The sequence below is a fragment of the Heloderma suspectum genome, chromosome 2 (assembly GCF_057233095.1).
Source record: "Heloderma suspectum isolate Gila_16-S chromosome 2, 16-S_ref, whole genome shotgun sequence".
NCBI lineage: Eukaryota > Metazoa > Chordata > Lepidosauria > Squamata > Helodermatidae > Heloderma > Heloderma suspectum.
This window is the reverse complement of record NC_139459.1, coordinates 272,343,870-272,362,930: the sequence shown is the minus strand read 5'-3', so window position 1 is coordinate 272,362,930 and position 19,061 is coordinate 272,343,870.

Below are 19,061 nucleotides of genomic sequence, written 5' to 3'. Positions count from 1 at the left end.
AGCTACCCACACAATTTACATATTTCTCGCATTTATTGATTTTACCAGTTACAACATTTGTTCCTAGGAATAATGGAAAGTCTGGGGGATGGTTTCACAATAAGTGAAATTAGTTGATATTAAATGTTGGAAGTGGTTATTCATTTATAATTCTTTTATCTCATGTGTGAGAGCACTGATAGATCATTTATCTATCAGAAGGTATTTGGCATAATTTAAATTTCCCATGCACATGAGCTATATGATCAGAAATGTTCAGAGTGGTCATGACACCTTACACCTCCCTATAGGAATTAATGGATAGCTAATACATACATTGGCATAACTGGATAACTGCTACTATGTCTAGCTGAAAGACCTTTTGGAAACTTGAAAAAGGAAATGAATAAAATGCATTAATAAAACAATTTAAGACATAATCCTATGCAAGTTTAGACAGAAAAAACTCCTACAATTCCCAGCATGGCTGGCTGGGGCATGCTGGTAGTTGTAGGACTTTTTTCTGTCTAAAGTTCCATAAGATTGCACCCTTAGGCACCAATCTTATGTACACTTATTGGGGAGTAAGACCCACTGAACCTAGGACCTACTTCCAAGTAGACATGCATAGGATTGCAGTGACAAAATCCATAAATTCACCTAAAGCAAAGCTGAGATCCAAAGAATCTCAACAACTACAGAAAAACAGGCTCTAATTTTGATTTAAAGATAGTGATTTAGATAAAACTTGAAGTGAGAAATGTGAAACACCTTTTTAGTTCCTCTTTCTTGTGTGCCCATTCTGTCTCCTCTTAATTTTGTCAAAACTATATTTTGGATAAATTAACATGGTGAAATCTTGTCACTAGGAGACTGGCCAGTCATACTTATGATTGAAGTGAGTATATATGACATCATCATTAATGAATGATGTCATATGTAGCCACCCTGAGAATGCAGATTGGCCATTAAAGTCCAGGGTATAAATTTTAAAAATAAAGAAGGCAGAAATAGGTACCTAATTTTTTGCTTTCATATTTTAATTTCAGCAGCTCACAAACAACTCCTATAATGACTTTTCATCCTTGGATATGTTAAGAAAAATAGTTTGGGGTGAAGAAACTGCTGAAAATAAAACTGACTTGAAAAATCTGGTGCTTTAGAGATCTCTCTCATGCACACCAGTGGACTATAGCCAATGGGGGAGTAATTATTCCAACATTAGTTACACAGAGTAGAATGTTGTGATCTTGAATATATGACATAAGAAACCCAACTATTCTCAATGCCTTTCATGTCTAATACCATATTCCCCAGACTTCGGTATCGTAAATTCTCATCTACCAACAGATCCTAGCAATAGGAACATTAAGAGGAAATAACAATTGTGATGAAAACCAGCACTACAAAAAGCAAGTGTCTACTTTCAGCTGCATAAAATGTCTGCAGTAATCCTGAAAGAGATTGCGGGGGGGGGGGGGGTCCAAAGCAGAAATTTGAATTAAAAAAATTGAATTATTACATTAATTTGTATTTAATATGTTCAAGTGCTGCACTGTGTGTTTATATAACACTTAATTTAAAATATATTTAGACAGCTGCCTAAAGAGTACATGCTGATCTATCTTCAATAATGTGATTTTAATATTCAATTGACATTTAACTTGCAATTGCTTTTTATTAACTGTATGCGATCATTATCATAACACCAAGCTTTCCAAGCATACTGCTATCAGACAGAGAAGTAAATTTATGGAAACTATACTAGCTATCAAGTTTTCCACATTTTATGTGCTTCTACTGTAATTATAGCATAGTGCCTTCAATAGCTGCATTTCATAGTGAGTGAAAGGAAAGAAGACATGCATGGATACCACAGACTTTTTTTTCTTTTTTTTTTATTGTTCCATTTCTTTATTCAGTTTCTTACAGTTAGCACTAAGGTCAGGAATTCCCACTGTTTTGTATGATGAGAATCTCTTCTAGTGAGAAGCCAAATCATGTATTTGTTCTAGCCATTGTTAAGACTCTATAGTCTCCAACAGCTTACTGCTGAGAGGCCCTATTGTCATTTTACTAATTTAAGCCCAGTTTATATTAGCCAGCAGCAACCTGAGTGTTGCTTCTCTGTGGTCAGATCCTATGCGGCTCTGGTAACATGTCATCATAATACCAAGCATCTATATAGTAGTTTTTGAATGTTCATAAACCCTCTTCATGTATTACTATCTGCACCTCCTCCCCTGGGAATGGCATGTTGAAGCACCCTCTTCCATCACGTCTATTAAGACACTATGCTCCATAAGACACTATGTGTTGAGTGTAGCAAATTTCACTTATTGAGTACTGCTAGTTTCATTACTAGTCAGTCAAACCCCCAAAGCACTTGGTCTCAAGGCAGAGACTTACATTTCTCACTCCTGGTTGAGGGTTCAGGTGAATATGTTATGAATAAGGAGTTGAGAGACTCCCATTTTATGTTTTTTCTACCTTCTGTTTCTCCTGCAGCCACTCTAAAACCCAAAGTTTATAACTGGGCAATTGCCCATTCTCCATCTAGGCCCTGCAAGCATGGGACAAGTGAAGTTCAGCACAGGATCTCTGGGGCCAAGGGAAGCAGCAATCAGAGGTGGTCAGTAGTAAGAGCAGGCCCTCCTTCCTTCATTTTGATTGTGACTAGCCAGAGCCAGAGCTGCTCTTTCCTGTCAGTCTCTACTGACTGCTTCCAGCCAAGGCTTCTCTTTCCCCACCCTTCCATCTACTATGCAGTCAACTCATCACTTGTGTTTCCACCCATCCTCCTGTAGCCTCTTCAACCATACTGGGCTTCTTCCTTCTACCATTTCTCTCCTCTTCCTCTTTAACTCTGTCTTGGCCCCACCCTGCTTGATAAGCTGCCGCTGAAGTGTTTCAGCCCAGCCAGCTGGACTGATGAGCTGTCCTGGCACGTTTCCTGCAGCTGTTGCCTCCTATGTATTGAAGCTTACATGGGGTTTGAACTAGAAGCAACATATTTGCTCAGAAGTAAGTTCCATGGATTTAAAATGGAATATTTCCAGTTGGACATGCTAAACAGAGAAAAAAAATCCTACTGTTTGAACTGAAATACATATAATATCATGTGCCTGCCTGGTTATGTTTCCTCTTAAATTTCCAGGAAATTACATTTTGCTCATATTATATTAATTTAGGTTTAAAACTCCCCAGGCAGAGAACTGTTATAACTAAGGGCACAATCCTATGCGTGTTTAGACAGAGAAAAGGCCTACAACTCCCAGCATTCCCCAGCCAGCATTGCTGGCTGGGAAATGCTGGGAGTTGTAGGCCTTTTCTCTGTCTAAACAAGCATAGGATTGTGCCCTAAGATAATTAACTCTAAGGGCCCAGGTGGTCCATGGGGAGACACTGCCATTTTGTCCTCCCAGCCAAAGGTCTCAGAAGTGCAGAGGGAGTCAGCTAATGTATATCCCCCTCTTCCTAGTCTATCTTGGCTTATTTTTTACGAGAGGAGTAGGCTCATCCTCCCTCTCTCTGCTAAGTAAAGGACAGCACGCTGAGCATACGTACGTTTGGTCCTGGCCTCTCTCAAAACATCTGGGGCTTTGGGGAAGGGCAGCTCTTGGAAAAAAAAATATAGGGACTGCATCCAATATCATGTGAATAGATGGAATGTGACTTCCCCTGCTTTCCTTCCCAGACCAACTCTGCTCCAGAGCGTCCCCCGACCTTCCATAGCAGGTTAGGAGGGAGTGGCACACGGAAGACTGCAGAGCGAAGGTTTCTGTCCTGCTAGCAGCACTGGAAACAACCATATGAATTGCATCACCTGCCTAACTGATAAATAAATGATACTAAATGAGAATAATTACGAGCGATGTTCAAACTTCTTTCATATGAATTCACAAAAGCAGAATGGAATTTTTAAAGTGTCCTTATAAATGTAAATCTATGTAACTTTGGATTTATTTCTTAATTAAAATGTTTGTAAAAGACATTCAGCTAAAAGTATCCAAGGGGGTTAACAAAACAGCACAAATATAAAACCATATAAAAACCAAACACATTTTTAAAACACTCTTAGAGCTCCTTCACCCTGGGTTTTTATCCTGCTATGGAGATTGCTTACTCACTGAAGTGTGTGGGTCCTGTACACGATGCAGCCTTCATCCAGGGAACCTCCCACTCTTTGTGAGCTCTACTGCGGTTTTCCATGATGAGGAGAGTCCAGCATTTTCCCTTCTCCCACCATGGAGTGGACAAAAAATGAGGGTGTACAGTTTAAAGTAGCTTTTATTACAAATAAAACCACAGAGCCACCTAGTGGCTTTGTAATGAAACACATTGAGAAGTTTGGAGCGGGGGGGGGGGGGGAAGGACCTGATCTGATCCCACAAAGATTCCAGAAGCAGAAGCCCCAGTAAACTGCAGGATTTTTAGCCTTGTGTGATGAAGCCCTTAGAAAGCCGAATTAGCAGCAATATTGATCACAAGAGACTAAGGGAGCAACCCTATGTCCCCTAGCTATCATCTGGGGGGACATAGGATTGTTAGGTTTCCTGGCTCTGAGCTCATAGACCAGGAAACAGTGCTCCCCTCCCCTTCATAGCCAGTGTTGAAAGAACTGCACTGGCTACCTCTCCGGCTTGCAAAATAGAGTATGGAGATGGGGAAAAGGAGGCATTCCTGGGGGCAGGAAGAGGAGGAGACCAGGGCAGCAGCCATATGAGAGATCCTATAACTGCCCCAGCCTCCTTCCCTCCCCCTCCCTGAAGCCTCCATTAGATGGGCAGAAACACCCATCTAGCTTAAATGCAGAGTGGGAGGTGCAATGTGCCTCCCTCTCTGCATTGGATACATGTAAACTTCCAAGTTTGCAGGCTTACGAGTACCCAGGGCGCATCTTATAGGATTGCACCCTAAGGGTGCAAGCATATGTGTGTTTAGACAGAAAAAAAGTCCTACAACTCCCAGCATCCTCTAGCCAGCATGCTGGGAGTTGTAGGACTTTTTTCTGTCTAAACATGCATAGGATTGCACCCTAAGTTAGAAGAACAACCAAAACACCCTCTGGAAGAGAACTCCCTTGGCCTGGCATCTAAAAACCAGTAAGGCATGCGTGAACTAAGCTTCCTTAGGGATAGAGTTCTACAGCTTTGGTCCTTCCAGAGAGAAGGCCTGTCCCGCTACTCATTCTACTTCAGACACATGATGTCTGGGACACATAAAGCAGAGCCTCTGGGTATATTTCAACATAAAAGGAGGTTCATATGGGATTATTCACTTCTTAAGGCAACTTGGACCAATTTAGGACTTTAAAGATCAAACCCACCATTTTAAATTGGGCTCAGGAAGTATCCTGGAAGCCAGTGAAGTTGCTATTGCTGTTATATGTTCCGTACAGCCTGCACTAGTCAACACCCTAGCAGCTTAGTTTTGAACCAACTGTAGTTCCAACATTTCTCAAAGGCAACCTCATGCATTACAGTAGTCTAAGACCATCCAGTTTGAAGAATGGTTTAAACTAGAATACCATATTTAAAAAGAAGAAGCTGTGAAAGCACATTCATTTATTCATAATAGGATTTGATCACATCACTTTACAGCACTTTTAACTTTGTTATAAACCTCTTAGTAAAACATGTATTAGCTAGATGTTCAGCTTTTCAAGTTGGAAGAGATCAATCACAGTTCCATTAGAAGAGAGAATATGAATGCCCTGCCAAAATACAAACAGAAAATTCTTTGCAAGGGTTTAAAATGCTTTCAAATAGAAGCGTATTGAATGCTTCCACTAATGTACAATGTTCAGCTCAACTAAAATTAAAATGTGAATGCATTACACAGTCACACTGGAAAAAAAAAACCTGTTAGAAATACAATTTCAGTACATGGAAAAATCCCATTCTCTGAAATGCTAAAAAATAAATAAATTAAAAAAACAAAAAAACAACAACACCTTCTCTGTTTATATATTTACACCAGTTGAGACAATGATATAGCAATTTTAAAACTTTAAAAGCCACCATGGAATTCAGTAAAAATGTCACAGGAGGAAATCTGTTCTGAATAGACAATAAAATAAAAATGAATCCAATATGATGAAATATTCACATATCTTTCTCCCTGAAATGGGGTGCAATAATGGTAGCACTGGTAATCTATTTTGATTAGCTTTCTGTCCATGCACACATCTATCTCTACACACACACACACACACACACACACACACTTAATATTCTTTGTCTCTGCCACTATGGCAAAGGAGATAAGAGCCTTTAATACTTGAGTGGAAGAAAGAATTTTGACAGATACAGCTTGTCATGCAAGGATAAGAAAAGCTGCTTAAATCCCTTCTTCTACATAGCTATCTAAGAACCATGGCTTCCTCTGTATCTAGGGCATCTCTACACCAGCCTAAAATCCTGCATTTAAAATGGGGCTTTCTACATCCGTTTTAAATGCAGAATCACAACAACTCCTTTTTTCATGTGCTTCCTTTTCCCCCACCCCCTTCCCCCTCCTTCTCCCTATATCTGAGTCTTCCATCTCTTTCATTGATCTTGCTCCTCTTCTTGCCACTTTTACTCTTTTCAAAGAGGAAACTCAAGTGGAACACAATGGCGTAATTTGACAGCTCATTATCTGCGATCTATTTAAAAACAGAACAAAGGGCATTTAGTGCAGGAGATGCCTTGAATCATGATCACGGCTCTGGATGTACAAATTACTTACCTGCTGTTCCGGCGGGGGAGGTCCGTGGGGGGGGTGATCCGTCCCTCCCCCCCGGAATCCTCGCCAGCCAGCTCCGCTCCACGGCAATTCCGCAGAGCCGCTGGCCAGCTCTGAAGCCCCAGCGCTATGGCCGCCATTGCCATATCACTGGCTGGACTGACGTACTGCAGACGCAAATGGCGTCCAGCGTAGTGGCCGCCATTTGCATCCCTGCTCTTTGATGTGATAGACTACGTAAATCTTTACGTAGCCTATCGCGCGAAGGAACAGGGAAGCAAATACACCATTTGCATCCCTGTTTTTTCACACAATAGACTACGTAAAGATTTACGTAGCCTATCACGTCAAAGAGCAGGGACGCAAATGGCATAGCAGACGCCATTTGCGTCCACAGTCTGTCAGTCCAGCCAGCGATACAGCAATGGCGGCCATATCGCTGGGGCTTCAGAGCCAGCAGCAGGCAGGATCTGGCCAGTGAGGACTCCACGGGGAGGCGGAGGTAAGAGATCCGATCCTCCACGGACTTTGGGGGCCCGGATTCAATTGAATCCAGCCTCATTGGGGTCCGTGGAGGATTTCTCCAACATCCCTAATCACGGGGTCATGTAAAGAGCCTGCAAACCCTTCCATGAAGGAGCAATCTCAATCGCAGGATAAAAGCTCAGTGTGAAGGAGCCCCTAGTTACCCTATTTGTCACTGTTTTGTGGGAAGAAGTCCTCTGAAAGTAATTTCCAAACGTAACAACCCTACTGGTAGTATCCAATACGGGGCTTGTGGGCAGCCCCACCGGGTCCTGGTGAACGGCCGCAATATAGCACTTCTGGGGGCAGGCCCCAAAACAAGCTAAAATGCTTGTGCCCCTTCCAGAAACCAGTGTTTTCGTTCGTGTCGGGGTTGCCTCCAGAAGTGCTATATCGTGGCTGTGCACAGACCTGGGCTGGCAGGGCTGGGCATGCACGAACCAGGGCCAGCAGAGCTATATTCAAGCCCAACATACTATCCATGTGTGTCTAATACATTTGTAACTTTTAGAATCCGTTTTTGGATAGAAAATGAATGTGAAAATAATAAAATTAAAAAGCACAGAGTAGATTTTAGCTAGACTCAAACTAACTATTTTAGATTCAACAGCTAAACCAAAGTCAAAATTATGACCTGCAATATGATTCAGTCAAAGTAAGACAATTCACAGCATTAGTGAAATCTAACAGCCCACTGCTTCAGCATAAATTCCCATTTCTGCAATAGCCACTTTTGCAACAGTGATATATATATATATATATATATATATATATGAATGAATGAATGACATTTAAATGCATTGTACTGAATCACAGAGTGTTATTTTGGCTCAATATAAGGTGCCAAGGAATCAATCTAGAAGTGTTTCCTTGAGGGAAACCAGCCTGATTAGATTTTTCATGCGGTAATACAGCAAACTCCCAGCTTTGTATGCAATTTTAAAAATTCCCAATCATGTCCATGGTGGATATGGCAGCACCACAGGAAAAGAATAAAGTTGATGGAAATAGAATGTATTGATTATTAAAGGGTTTCAGATAGTATAACAATGGCTTGGACCCTGGAATGCCCTTCCATTCACAGAAGGGACTTTGATACAAGAAAGTTTCCATCTGCACAAAGAGAGAGAGGAGGCTATTTCCATTGACTCCACATTACCCCTTCAAGTCCCTGACAATCTCCCATTTGGAGGGCTCCCCTACTATCCAGACCAAATGTTTGAGGGGCACAAGGGAATCGGCTGCAAGAGAATCCCGTGAGCTGAGTTCCTCTCACAGGAGGAAGTTAGGATCCAAACCAATATAAAGAACATATTATCCCAGACACTGAAGGAAAAAAAAATACTGTTTTCCCATAATACAATACATGTAAGTTAGGCCAAAGCATACTTCAAGATGGCTAAAAATCAGAAACAAATGTAAAGACATCACAATACAACTCCATAAAAATCCCAGTTTTAGTTAATTTAATATAATTCTTATAATTTTAGGTCAATTAGTCTTTCAGGAAATCAGCTGTGATGTTTTAACCAGGCAATATTCTTAAATTCTATGCTATATAATCTTATTACATAGCATACAATTTGCTATATAACCCCTTCGCTGGGGTTTCTTACAAAATTCTTTATCCTGGAGGCTCACTTTAGGAGTGGTAAATGTGAAGTGACAAACACAGATTCCCACAAACTTATCATTCAAAATAATCAAGCAAGTTAAATCAGCGTGCAAATATTGTTTTCCCCTTCACGTAGCTGATGGGCTATCCATCTGTCTTTCACTACAAACTCCTAAAAACCATATATTTGTCTTCCCAAAGACTCCTCCAGCAACAGAACAGAATGAAGGTACTTAGACAAGAAAATAGGCCACAGAGAAATCAATCACATCTTAGCCATAGCCATGGGAAGGTTTCGGCGAGTAGGCTCTCAATAATGAAAGCAATCCTGTCTTATTCATCTGAAATCTATCTAGTAACTGGTTAATATTAGTGCAAGACCAATTCTAATCCTGTCTTTAAAGAACAAGAGAGTCATCTGTAATAATAGAAATTCGAAGAAGAAAAAAAGCATTTATCACTTGCCAATTCAAGCAGTAATGTCAAATCTCCAGAGTTTTGGTAGAGGTGTTTTGTTTTTCTCCCTTTCTTGCAACAGAAGGAAAAGAGAAAACAATATTTGGAATGTCTATTTATAACTTACTTTGAAGGTCTATTTATATCATTTAAATGCAACTTGAATAATTTAGTTCAACAAAAGCAAAACTCTAGATTCAAAGTGTCTGTTGAAATGCTAATAACAAATTCTTTATTTCATGTTAAGAGCATGGAAACTACAACTGAAAGACACACATCAATTTTGAACAAAAACCAAAGTATTAGCTATGTATTAGCTATGAAGACTCAGCACTACGAAGTCAAAGAAAATACGCAATTACTTCACTTTTTTCTTTAATCTGGTTTGGATAAAAAATAATGGAAGTGTCCAATGTTATGCTTCCCTTTTTAGAATGCTTAGCAGTAGCTAATTCAAATATTAATGTTAAATATTTTAACAGACTAATTATTTTATTTATTTATTTATTTCATTTCTCTACCATATTCTAAACTGCCCAATAGCCGAAGCTCTCTGGGTGGTTCACAAAAGTTAAAACCAAACAGCACACAATAAAACAATTTAAAATATATAGAACATTAAAGCCACAATAATTAATATTTTCTATGCATTAGCCAAAGTATTTCAAATATCTGAATGTTTGTCATTTGGACTCCACCACCATAGGAAAACTCTTTAACTTATGCTTCATGTTAAATAAGTGTTTTAGTAGGTCCAAAACAGTAGGACTATTTCTGGGCTTCTTCACAGATAAACCTTCCACTCTTAAATTGTAAGCCTTTTTCTATTGCTGTGTTTGATTCGCAGATTAGCACCATCAATTGTCCAGTGCTCAGTAAGTTTCACATGTAGAAGGGGAAGAAATGGAAGCAGTGACAGATTTTCCTTTCTTGGGCTCCAAGATCACTGCAGATGGTGACTGTAGCCATGAAATTAAAAGACGCTTGCTCCTTGGGAGGAAAGCTATGGCAAACCTAGACAGCACAGTAAGAAGCAGAGACGTTACCTTGCCAACAAAGGTCCGTCTAATCAAAGCTATGGTTTTCCCAGTAGTAATGTCCGCATCAATATGCGGATGACATGCAGCTCTACCTCTCATTCAAATCTTCACCAAGGTTGGCCGTAGAATCCCTGTCCAAATGTCTGGAGACGGTGAGTGGCTCCAGCAGCAGCTCACCTGATTAAAGGCAGCCACCGGCAAGATCACATCACTCCAGTGCTGAAGGAGTTGCACTGGTTACCAGTTGTTTTCCAGGCCAAATTCAAGGTGTTGGTTTTGACCTTTAAAACCCTATATGGTTCCGGCCCAGCCTATCTTAAGGAGCGCCTCCAGCAACACCAGACAGGCCGCTTAACAAGATCAGCCTCAGATGGCCTTCTCTCTGTCCCATCAGCCAGGACAGCTAGACTGGTGGGGACGAGGGAGAGGGCCTTCTCTGTGGTGGCCCCCACTCTGTGGAACTCCCTCCCTAGGGAACTCCGTCATGCCCCCTCTTTAATGAGCTTCCGTCGTGCATTAAAAACGTGGTTGTTCAGGCAGGCATTTGGGGTGGGTTAGGGTATTTAAAAAAAAAAAATATGGTAAAATTTTATTGTTTTAAATTGTTTTATGGTGGGTTGTACATCGCCCAGAGTGACTGGGTGACCAGTCAGATGGGAGATTAATAAATTTAATAAATAAATAAATAAATTTAATAAATAAATAAATAATGTATGGCTGTGAGAGCTGGACTATAAGGAAGGCTGAGCGCCGAAGAATTGATGCTTTCGAACTGTGGTGCTGGAGAAGACTCTTACGAGTGCCCTGGACTGCAAGGAGGTCAAATCAGTCAATCCTAAAGGAAATCAACCCTGAGTGCTCATTGGAAGGACAGATACTGAAGCTGAAGCTCCAATATTTTGGCCACCTAATGCGAAGAGAAAACTCTCTGGAAAAGACCCTGATGCTGGGAAAGACTGAAGGCAAAAGGAGAAGGGGACGGCAGAGGATGAAATGGCTAGATAGCGATGCAATGAATATGAACTTGAGCACACTCCGGGAGAGAGCGCAGGACAGGAAGGCCTGGCGTGCCATGGTCCATGGGGTCACGAAGAGTCGGATACGACTGAATGACTGAACAACAACAACAAAACCCTAAAATACACATTTAATTCCACAGCAGATTCTAGCACCCTTTATGCAGTAATCACATAACGGGGGTTCCACAAGCTCAAGGGGCAGCAGGACCACCACTGGCCCCATCCCTGAGATTATGCAGCTTCCCAGTCCTCATTTGTACCCATCAGACATGGATGACTAAGGCAGGGAAGCCTATGTGCATAGACCACTATATACATAGGCTTCCATGACTGCACAAGGTTCCAACATGTGTCGAAGCCTACACATATAGGCTTGCCCTCTAGAGACATCCCTGCCTAATGCATGAATGCTGAGGGTGGAGCAAGCCAGCCCCCAACCTTGCAAGCAGGGCCAACAACAGCAACCCTACTGTTCCTTTATTGCACGGAGCCACCTTTGCATGAATAATGTGTGAAGGAGACTTCTGGAAAGATAAAGGTTCTTCGAACTTAGAAATGACCTAGAGAAGAAGGAACAAATCTATTGCTTTCAAAAGGTTTCCATACAATGGCCAGAATGTAATACCGAAAAAGTGTGAACTGCTGAGGAGACATTGTGTGATATTACAGGCAGAACCAGGGTTGTCCATCACTAGTTAAGCAAAGGAAGAAATACTACCATAACCTATTTAAATATATTTATTTAAATGTATAGCCCAGCCCAAAGAAGGAAACTGGTAAAACTAAATGAATTTGTATTTCCTTTCAAATAATATGGCAAGAACATTTTAAAAAATAGAAGAATATTCTGCAGTATATATGTGAAATAGAGTTACAGGTATCTATTAGTGCATTTCCCCTTGCTTTGTAAGTTTCCTTATTTTAAGTGATGGAACATCTCTTCACTGCCACTGGCTTCATGGTGTGCTGTGCAATGTTTACTTCAAAGTAAGTCCCACTAAGTTCAAATTGCGCTTACTCAAAAGTAAGTTTGCACAGGATTGCATTTTGGACAAAGTAGCTCAATATAGTTTCAACTCAATCCGGTCTATGTTTTATCTTGAAGTGTGTGGGTGTTAGAATAACCACTGTAATTATCTCTGTGCTCTTATAACAAGGTAGAAAAACCCTTACTCTTTGCCCCCAGGTCACTTAGGGCGCAATCCTATTTAGACAGGCGGCTGTCTCCGAAGTCGGAGGCGACTGCCTATCCAAAGCAATGCAGAAGAAGCACGGGGGGCAACATTCCCTTCGGACCTCTCCTGCCCTGCTTTTTCTGCTAGACAGCGATTTTCAGCTGTCTAGCCATGGGGGGGCCAATCAGGAGAAGAGGCTGCTGTACAACACACAGGATGTGTTGTCCACACACATCTGCTCTCCCCGCCCCAGAATGCCCCCAGCCCTGCCCCTTTTCAGCCGCTCTGCGCTCCTCTTCTGAGAGTGGAGGACGGGGCTTCTCCGCACTGCCTTGGAGGCAGCGTGGACATGGGGGGAGGTCAGTTTTCCAGGAACCAACCTTGGAGCATGGGCTGTGGGGTTGGTTCCCGGAAAACAGCATATCCTATGGACGTCTAGCCACTGTCTAGCGGCCATAGGATTGCTCCCTCAAACACTTTTTCCCAATGCTTTATAGTAGAACCCCTTTTCTTCATAAATGCTTGCTTTGGAAGGTAGAAATGATCACTAACTAGCTTTATTCATTCACTCACATCTTATACCCTGTCCTTCCTCCAATGGAGGAACACAGAGTAACTTACAAATATTAATACAAATACCAATAAAACAACAATAATATCCTACTATTACAATAAAATGATTAAAACATTTCAATAATAATCTATCAGAAAGGCACTGAAACAAGCAAGTCAAGAGCCAAATGCCAATCATAGTTCTCCTGGGAGGGAGTTCCACAAACAGGGGATGTTGAGAATGTCCTATTTGACATTCTCACCCTTCTTACCTCTTTATTCAGGGGTGGGGGAATCTTGTGTAGTTCAAAGGGCTAGCGTGACAAATATTTGCTTCAAATGTCTTTGCATTCTAGTTTTGGCACCTTGTAGGGGGGTGTCCCCATGGAGAATTTGCTGCAAGTTGGAGGTCATTCGGGGCACATGACGTTGTTGCCATCCCACAACCATCTCAGAGATTTTCTCAGAAAAAAACAGTTTTTCTGAGACTGCTTGTAGTCCAATTCTTTTCCTTAGTTCAGCTTCTCTGCACTTCTGTTGCAGTGTATACCAACCCTTTGTGTACCAACACATTTACTTCGTCATGATAACCCTCCCCAAGGGGTGTGTCTTTCACTGGCTGTGACCTCACTGACTCCCATCAAGGGGTGTTACCCCAATGTTACCCCTCCCTCTGTTTCCCCGATGTTTCCACCATTTTGCAGCTGGCCACTCAGGAGTTCTGAGCTACCTCATGGTATTTCCTTCGCCTTGCCTACCACTAACCTCTGGTGGCCATTCCCCCCAGAGTATAGGTATACTCTGCTTGGCAGCCTCTACCTTAAAAAAAATCCTCTTAAATTAATATTGTGTAAAAGTGAAATGTCAAAATAGCAAATTGCCACTACATCGTGAACCCGAAGTAAGCACTCCAGTTTCAGCAACTACAGCCACCGGGGGGGAGCTATTTACAAGTGGGATAAGGGGTGGGTGGACATAGCAAAAAAAGGTGGGGAGGCCAATGATAGAGGCTTGTTTCCCACCCCATTTTTCCCCATGTGTGCACTTCCAACCCCCCCTTCTCCCTTTCTCCTTTCCCCTGCTCGAAAGATTGTTACTGCGATAAAGCGATAAAGTGTAGAAGGGATTTTACATAACAACAGAGAAACTACAGAACATCAAAGAAACACAACAGCGCAATAGCAAGTTAAGAGAGCAATGGAGAAGAGAAAGAGCGCTTTAGGCTGAATTACTAAAGTTAGCCTTTAACCTTTTCACTGCAGGGGAGTGAGATTTATTTCTTACTTCTGAGTGAACATGCACAGTAGGGGGAATATGTTCAATATTAAAGGCAGGCTAGCTAAGGTGAATGAGTATCCCCACTAGGGATGGCAGAGAATTCCGCCACGGATTCCAGTGATTCCGCCCCCTGGAATCTGTGGCAGAACGGCTTCCTGCCCCCCCCCTGCGGAATGCCCCCAGGACGGCACTTACCTGGGGCGGATCAGGCGACGGTTCCGGCAGTGGCGGCTGGTCTCCTGGCCGGCCGCGGCCGGGCTGCTGCAGCGCCATTGCCGTCCTCGCAGTCATGATAGGCTACGTAAGAATTTATGTAGCCTATCACGGCTAACCCCCCCCCCAAAAAAAACCAGAGTATGCAAATGACGGCAGCTACGGCGGCCGCCATTTGCGTTCCCTATTTTTCGCCGTTCTAGCCTACGTAAATATTTACGTAGGCAATTACGGTGAAAAAAGGGGGAACGCAAATAGCGTAGTGGGCGCTATTTGCATTCCTTTTTTTTCCGCCGTTCTAGCCTATGTAAATATTTACGTAGGCTAGAACGGCAAAAAATAAAGGTTTGGGAGGGGGTAGCCATGATAGGCTACGTATAGTCTTACGTAGCCTATCACGGCTGCCTGGCTGGACGCAAATGGCAGCCGCTATAGCGGCTGCCATTTGCGTCCACAGCAGCCCGTCCGTGGCCGGAAATCCAGCTGCGGGTGGCCCTGGCCAGCTGCTCCGCAGCCTAGCTGCGGAGCAGAGGTGGCCATCGAGGATTCCGGATCGCCTCCGCCCCCATCGAGGATTCCAGGGACAGGGACAGAGCACCTCCCCCCCCCCACCGCGAAAGATTCCGTGAAAAGGTAAGTGAGTTTCGTACATCCCTAGTCCCCACTACTGCAGTAATGTGAGGGGTTGCTGCTGCACTCCTGGGGATTTTCTCAATGGGAAAAGTACTTCCACTGGGGAAACAAGAGGAAATGGGCAAAGTCCCCCAGGAAAGAAATGCTCCACCTGATGGTTCCAGCACCCCAAGTAAAATGAAATCAATGGGTCTGCACATTTAGTCCTGTTGCTATTGCTGTATTGAGGTTTTAGAGGGAAAATGAATTGGGTGGGGAGGTTGGACATAAGATGAGGAGGGAGGGACACTAACACATGCACTGGCCAGAGAAAGCTGAGGGGTGGAACAAGGTGAGAGTGCAAGGGAGAAACAGACTCTCTAGATGATGATGTAGACGAGACTCCACCCAGCAGCCACCCAAACAATTTGCAGTAAACTGTGTGTGACTTGCTGAGAGCCCCAGGCTAGCTTTAGGATAATCCAGGTTTTCAAGCCCCGTGTGTCCTCAGACAGAGCATATTCGACTCCAGTATAAAGCGCAGCAAAGTGGAAAGCAAACGAAACCCATTGCTGTGGAGATCCCCCCCAGGATGCTTGCACAAACCTGCATAATATACTTATCTTGTGGTTATTTATCCTAAAATGTTATTGGTCCCTACATGCCTCTCTCATAAGCTACAGTTTTTCTTAAAAAGCATATGAAATATTAAAGTATTTCCATATTAGGTTTGAATCAGTTTGATTCTAGCAAAGACATTTATACAGACATGCTGTGACTTTTCACTGAACTTTTCATTGACCACTAGGGATGGGGGAGAATTCCACTACGGATTCCAAGAATCCAGCCCCATTGGGGCCCATGGCAGAACGGAGCACTCACCTCTGCCTTCCCCCGGAATCTGTGCAGGTCGGCTCCCTCATAGTGTTGATCCTGCGGAGCCAGCCACCGGCTCTGCTTTGCTGGAGATACAGCCGGCCGCCACTGCTGTGCTGTATCACTGGGGTAGGGTAAGTGAGTCTCCGGATGCAAATGGTGTAGTGGGCACCATTTGCGGCCGTAAAGCTGGTAGATTAGCCTGAATGCAGCCGTAAATGGCTGTATTTAGGCTAATCTACCAGCTTTACGGCTGCAAATGGCACCCACTACGCCATTTGCGTCCGGATACTCACTTACCCTACCCCACCGATACGCCACGGCAATGGCAGCCGGCCGTATTGCCAGCAAAGCGGACTCGGCGGCCGGCTCCGCAGGATTGCCATGAAAGAAACAAGAAACAAACTTCTTTAAATCAATCTGGAACCCGAAAGAAATCTATGGTTTCTATTGAAACAGGCTTGCTGTGTGCTATATAGCAAGCTCCTCTGTTCTTTTTGTAAATAAGATTCAGTTTGAGTAAGCCTGCTCCTCAGGGAACCGATGCTTTAGTGTGAATTGCTACCACTCAGAAGTAATGGAGTGAGATTGCTCATGCCATTACTTTAAATGGTTTGAGGCCATACAGTCCCCAATTTCATTAGCTCCATTTATATACAGACCTTCTCACTTAAAGCTCCTGAATACAGAGGTGTGTAAATGTTAGGATGTCACCTTCCCCTGCTGTAAATGCAACAACAACAAAAACAGTTCCATAGCTCTGGAGCAGTTTAAAATGTTTCATTCTCAGTGAGGGATGAAAAATATTAGAGAACATTAAACCACAGCATTGCTTGGCTGACTTTCCCAATTTTTTCTACAGCCAGCCCACATACAGCTATAGGTTTGCAGGGGTGGTCTACTAAAGGCAAGATTATTTCAGTATAGATGAAGGGTCATCTGTGCATGCACTATGGGGTTTTCAGAACCTGGAAAAGATGGATCTAATCCTGATTGAGATTTCTGAGCCGTACTATCTTGGCCTATAGTCAGACTGCTGAACCTTGAAGATATACCTTGTTAGATACAATACAATCATATTGGTGGTTGACATTGAAGTTAGGGACTTCCAAATTCGATTTCTTAAACAAGCCAAGCTGTATAAAACATGTCAATTTTAATGATGGGTTATACAAGAAGTCAGTTGATGCGAGCTCTATGAAATAAAAGCTCTATGAATCTATTTGGACTAGAAGAAGTGGGCTAGGTTGTGAACCGGACTGGTGGTGCTGTAAGATGAAACTGAGGCTAGTGCTTTATGGGACTTCAGGAATAAATACAAATAGCCCAATCTGTAAAAATTGCCAAGTGAATTTCCTTATAAATGTGTTGAAACAAATAATTCTCTGTTTTGACACCAGATTTATTACAGCCAATCAATGTTATGCATGCAAATCAGATAGGAAAGAGCAAATGGCTGGCTGAAGTAGGGTTGAATAAAAACTAGCTAAATGTATATGCACAGAAGTCTTTATAATTTGGAGGTTTGTTTCAACTAAGATAAATGGGTAGCCATCTATTGTAAACATAGTATCTTTCTCCCAATTAAAAGTCTGAAATTCTAACTACCATACCATAGTTCACATAGCCTAATTTTTCTGAAAAAAACAAAAAAGCCAGGTCTAGTGATGCGACCAAAACTTGGAATTAGTCATTTCATAAGTTGTAACTCTTAAATGCATAATGAGCACTAACTTACATCCAAAAAAATTAAAACATGTTCATAATTCAAACTGACACTATCTAGCAGGCCATAGGATATGCTCTATTCCAGGAACCGACCTCGGAGCCCGTACTCTGAGGTTGGTTCCCGGTAATCCGACCTCCCCCCTCATCCGCACTGCCTCAGAGGCAGTGTGGAGAAGCCCCATCCTCTGTGCTTGGAAGACGACAGTGGAGCGACTGAAAAGGGGTGTGGCTGGGGGGCATTCCAGGGCAGGGAAAGCGGAGCTGCGCATATGACACATCCAATCTGTCATACAGCAGCTTCCTCTCCCGGCCGGCCCCACCACCGTTAGACAGGTGAAAACGGCTAACGAAAAAGAGCAAGGCAGGAGAGGCATGAAGGGAACGATCCCACCACGCCTCTCCTGCCTTGCTTTAGATAGGTGGCCGCCTCCGAGGTCGGAGGCAGCCACCTATCTACTTATGATTGCACCCTTAGTTTATTTTTTTCTCCACCTGCCCTGCACAGTATGCATGGGGAGAGGAGTTCTTAGTAAACTTACAGTAATACAAGTGAGTTGGTCTGAGGGCTTTTAAATGATTTTCTTCATTCTCTTTAATTTCTTTAAAGGTAAATACCTTTTCGAGAGGCTACGTAGTGCTTCTCCTGCATACATTTTGAAAATCAGGGCAGAATTATCCCTGGAAATGGTGCTATGTGATCATATAACATTGTTTGCAAGGCCTGTATGAGAAAAAAAGATGACTGAACCCAGGGGCAGTTTAAATGTGAAGATACTTTGAAGTCTTGTAACAACAAAAATTCACAATTAAGTTGATCTGAATTTATTTAAACCATTGGATTCGTAAGCTGGTAGACAATTAATGAATTCTGACATGGTAAGTTTACCCAAATGGCTTCCCAAATAGTACACAGCACATTTTACTTTCTGCTGGGTAGATGAATATAGTTACGAATATAAGATGGTGGCCTTGAAGTGAAGAATGATCTAAATTACAAGATTAGTCTGGAAAAAAAAAAAAGATGTGCTTCCTTACAATGTATCCTCTATGCACCCAAACTTTTTCTTGGTCAGCAAATATATCCCATATTGCCCTGATCCTGTATTGCCTTATGAAGCATCAAGCCTTATTGCTATGTCTCCCTCTCAGTTTAATCCATCCTGACAGCTACTGATGTAAGCAACAAACTCACATGGGTCAGCTCGCAGGAGGGTTCCTCTAGCAAAGCAGTACAGCTCAGATGCTTCATCAGGCAATACAGGTC